We start from the raw sequence: 5296 nt of genomic DNA, 5'->3' as shown, positions 1-5296 counted from the left end.
TAATTTAAAATTCGCTTCTAATTTCACATTTTGAATAATTCTAAGTTGATTTTTAGTAATTCGAATTTAGGAGGTGTTGGTATGAATTTCTTCGGAATTCCGTTATATTTAGCAGTATTAATAGTGTATATATATATATATACATATATTCTTTTATTCTTTTACTTGTTTCAGTTATCTCACTGCGGTCATCATGCTGGAGCACCGCCTTCAAGGATTTCAGTCGAACAAATCGACCCCAGGATTATTTCTCAAGCCTGGTACTTATTCCATCTGTCTCTTTCGCCGAACACACACACACACACACACACACACACACACACACACACACACACACACACACACGACAGTCTCTTTCAGTTTCTGTCTACCAAATCCACTCACAAGGCTTTGATCGGCCCGAGGCTATGGTAGAAAACACTTGCCCAAGGCGCCATGCAGTAGGACTGAACGCAGAACCATGTGATTGGGAAGCAAGCTTCTTACCACACAGCCATATAAATTTTAGCCCCTATCGGAAAAAAAAACTGAGGCAAATTGCAACAAGTCCCAATCAAACGTCCTGAAGCCGTGGTCATATTTTTCTTAAGTGAAGGGGATCATGGACCATATTATTTAAGGCGCTGTTTTGGAAGAGTGAAGTATATTTTGAAAGAAATTCAGTTGCTATTTCTCGCAAGTTAAGCGTTTGCGCAAGTCTTACTTTCTGACTCGTTACAAAGAACATCTTTCAATGGCGCACATGCAAACTACTGGTTAAATTTAGCCTTCCCTTTGCCATGAACTATTCACCAGTCTTTTACTGATTAAAATGACGTTGTATCGACAGGGATAAGCCTATAATATAACTGCTATTCTTGACTTTATATTAGAGAGGCTATCTATGAAATACATTTCAATGATATTAATGGTATAAATTGAAATACTTTATAACTTATTAGGCTCACAGTTATTTAATCGGAATTTATACACATAGAAAATAATATGAAGCCATCTAGGAGCACATTTAGAGTTGAAGAAAACATCATTCAGTCAGAAATATAAGAAAAAATGGTTGAAATGGTTGTTCTTATGAAACCTCAGTTCATCCCTTATCGAGCAGATCTATGATCTAAACCTTTCCAGTCATAGCCATCCCGTCTCTGTTTCAGGCACAGTGTATGTAGGACTATATTATGAAATATGTTCTTCATTTTTAAGACTAAGATGTGATATTAAAGGAATACAGCAACTATTGTTAGGAAGTCAAACAATTACATAACGGAAACTTTCTTTGGTTCAAGAAGAAGCTGCACCGATAATAGTGACAATTACTTCTACTGCTGCTGCTGTTGCTACTACTACTACTACTACTACTACTCAGTATATATTAAAATGATAATAAAGATGGTCTTTAATAGAGATCATATCTGCAGTTGATGGATTTTCTTCAGTGAGCTAATGTGGCATGTTGAAGAAAGTCAGTATTACCATAAATATTAGAAAAAAAAAATAATGTACGTATTGATCATATAAGCATCGAGAAGCATAGTCTCCCAGGAGTCAGATACGTGTTCTGATTTACTACCCGCTTGAAATGATTCCCTTTCACCTTCTTTGCTAATATACTCTTTGGAAAAGTATGAACACCCGCCATTAATCCAATTCTGCTCCCATATGAATCTGAGGTTTTGTGCCTATACAAAAAAAATCAATACTAATTATGTAACATAATTGATTCAGCTATTCATTAATAACATTTACGTTCATATCGTCACCGTTCATTATTTTCTCCACATCATTTTTTAGCATCAACTTTTTTCCGCTTGTTTATCATTTGCAGCGTAAGAACGGGAATAAGATTTAATTTATCATACGCAGAAAATACGAGAAGAGACTAGCAGATAGGTATACTTGTTATATCAGGCACGTGTAGTAATACTCCAGAATAATTTTTCTCTTTTTTACAGTCCTCTCTCTTTCCCTTTCTTTCACACATCTCTTTTCTTTTCCTCACAACTCTCCCTCCTCACTCTCCCTTCTCTCGTTTAGATTTCCAACAGCATCTTTCTATCTTTATATTTTCGCACACTCTTTATTTGACTGAATCTTTACATGAATGATTCTCTCATAAACCAACCTTTCCCACTTACTTATTGAGGCGTTAATCAATGTTCCGTAACGACCGAAAGAAATCTTAGCTGCATGTGAATGTTACGTCTACTGCTCAAATAACTATATAGGATCTATTACCAGAAACTGAATCAATTACAAAATCTGATTTCTTGAACAAAATGGAATATTTCTTAAATTTCATCTTGATCTCAACATAACTGAAATATTAAAATACAGCACTAGAAATAAACGAAGTTTTGTTGTAATCTTGTTTCAACTCACTACTAATATAACTGATATGATAATGGTTTATTCCATAGCACTAGTAATATGTCGATCTAGATAGACTACAACTTATAGCTTTGTCGTTTTCGCATCTAGGTTCAAAACTCACTAAAGACGGTCTATTTTTTGTCTCCCCACTTCTTATAATTATCAGTCTTTTAATTCACATTTGCCATATTCTTTCCTGATAATTGTTTGTTTGTTGTTTCATCCTTTAGAAGGAACAGTTGTTTGTTCCTTCTCGAGCCACGCCTGGCTCATAAGGGCCGGTTTCCCAGTTTCGTTGGCGTATAGGTTCCCCATTTGGACTGGACGCCGGTCCGTCACAGGTGAGCTGCAAGATGCAGGAGGAAAGAGTGAGAGAAAGCTGTGGTGAAAGAGTCAGCAGAAGTTCGCCATTACCTTCTGCCGGAGCCGCATGGAGCTTAGGTGTTTCGCTCATAAACATACACATCGCCTGGTCTGAGATTCGAACCCGCGATCCCTCGACCGCGAGTCCGCTGCTCAAACCACTAGGCCATGTGCCTCCACCTTTCCTGATAACACTGTCTCATAATTCCCTATTAGGTCTTTATTTAGCTTAAGTTAGGCTTTTGTTTTGGTCAAATCAGCATGGGAAGCACATGATGCAAGTAAGAGATGTTGGCTGTTTTGAATGGCTCTCAATGAGAAATAAGTAGCATTGCTATGTACTTCATCGATTCGAGAAGAGATGGCCTCGATTGAATTCCAATTCAGAATGTAAAGGGATCTAGTTAAATACCAGTAGACATTAATTTTCTTTCCTTAAGAAAGGCGGTGAGCTGGCAGAATCGTTAGTACATCAGACAAAATGCTTAGCAGCATTTCTTCCAGCTCATCACGTTCTGAATTCACCCGAAGTTGGCTTTGCCTTTTGGCTCGATAAGATAAGTACTAGTTGAGTACTGGCGTTAATATAATAAACTAGTCACCAAACACCAAATTTCGGGCCTTGAACCTACAGTAGAAAGAAAATTTCTCTCTACGTATTCTGTTTTTCATTGTTCTTAATGAAATAGTAAAAACCATTTCAAAGAAAGTAGCATAGATACTTCATAAACTCGAAAGTAGCAAGAGGAATATTTAAGTTAAAAAATCCATTTTCTTTTCAACGATGGACTGCAGTAGATAGAGTTGACTCCATTTATTCCAATTTCGTATGTATCAAACCTGAAGGTCGGGAAGCAGACTTCTTACCACACAGCCACGCGTATCTTTTCGTATTTGTATTTAATATAAGAGCATTTCTCTGAGATATTTTAGTCTCAGCCATATTGAAAATTTTCTTTTCCACTCTAGACACAAGGCCCGAAATTTTGAGGGAGGGGGCCAGCCGATTAGATCGACACCAGTACGCAACTGGTAATTAATTTATCGATCCCGAAAGGATGAAAGGCAAAGTGGACCTCGGCGGAATTTGAACTCAGAACGTTTATGCCAGCTCGCTGCCTTTCATATTGAAAATATTAAAATACCTTTGAGAACTCTATATTTGGGTGAAACTTACTTCATAAACGCTCCTGTTTCACTTCCTAAACTATTCACTCATAACATGTTTATAAGCACAAAACCAGCCAGTATTCGAAAGATTTTAATGTCTACATAAATAAAGTTATTGACGCTCTTGAACATCTATTCCATTCCAGCCAAAGAAATGTTCTAAATTGTACAAATAATAACGTATTAATCGATTAATAATATGCAAATATTTTGGAGGACAAACAACTAAACTACTAAACAACCAAACAATGCCAAGTAACTAAAACTCCTCAGAAATGCAGACAGTGCATTAAAACTAAATTTAAAATTTATTCATGCTGATAGAGTGTGTTAAATTAATGCCCAGTTTTCAAACAATAATTAAATAAATAATTGCTTAATGGAATTATTCAAAAATTTAACTATGCTAGTATTTCTATTTATCTATCTATCTATCTATCTATCTATCTATCTATCTATCTATCTATCTATCTATCTATCTATCGATGCCTACTTAAATAAATAGCGTAAATAAATAAAGACACTTGGTATTCTACTTATGTTACACAGTATAAATAATAGAAAACAAAATTAAATTAAATCTCTTCAAAGCAATGATGACAAATATATTATAAAACATTATTTTTATAAACATAGAGTGAGAAAAATTTCTAAACAGGATTAATTAAAAATTTGGACAAATTTCTCTCACTTAAACACACACAAACACACACAAACACATACACATAATCACACATACACATGTACGTGTGTATTTATGCGAATGCTTAATTAGAATGTTAAAGTGAGCAATTAACTTGTTGATTTAATAAATCATCCTATAGACGATCAATGTGATCAAATAACTTTACTAAACGTGAATATCATTTAAATAAATTCATCGACGCTATTGTTCTGAAAGAGAAATTATAAAATCAACGGCTGATAATCATATGATAATCACACTAGAGAATCTTATATTTCAAAAACATAATGCTGGTTATAATTAGTGGTTGAAATTTCAAATAATGAATATATTTTTTCTCGCTTTTTATTTTCTTTTGTTAAACGATTAGGAATTTCAAATTATTTTCACAAAAAGATATTGGGAAAAAGATCTGAAATTTAAATTCAAACTGAAACTGAACTTCAAATTCAATATCAAGAATTTCAATTTGAATTCAGTTTGTTTATTTTGATTCGATTAGTTTCCAGCCGATCTATCATATATATATATATATATATCTATCAATCCTATATATATATATATATATATATATATATATATATATATATGTGAAATGTGTGTGTGCGTGTGTGAACGCGCGCATGTCTTTGTGCTCGGCCATTTTGCAGTTCAAACTGCATTAACTTGACATTTGAAGTCCACAAGTAAGAATGCAGATAAAACTTGTAT

The sequence above is a fragment of the Octopus sinensis genome, linkage group LG4 (genome assembly GCF_006345805.1).
Source record: "Octopus sinensis linkage group LG4, ASM634580v1, whole genome shotgun sequence".
Classification (NCBI taxonomy): domain Eukaryota; kingdom Metazoa; phylum Mollusca; class Cephalopoda; order Octopoda; family Octopodidae; genus Octopus; species Octopus sinensis.
Note: the sequence above shows the minus strand (reverse complement) of the source record.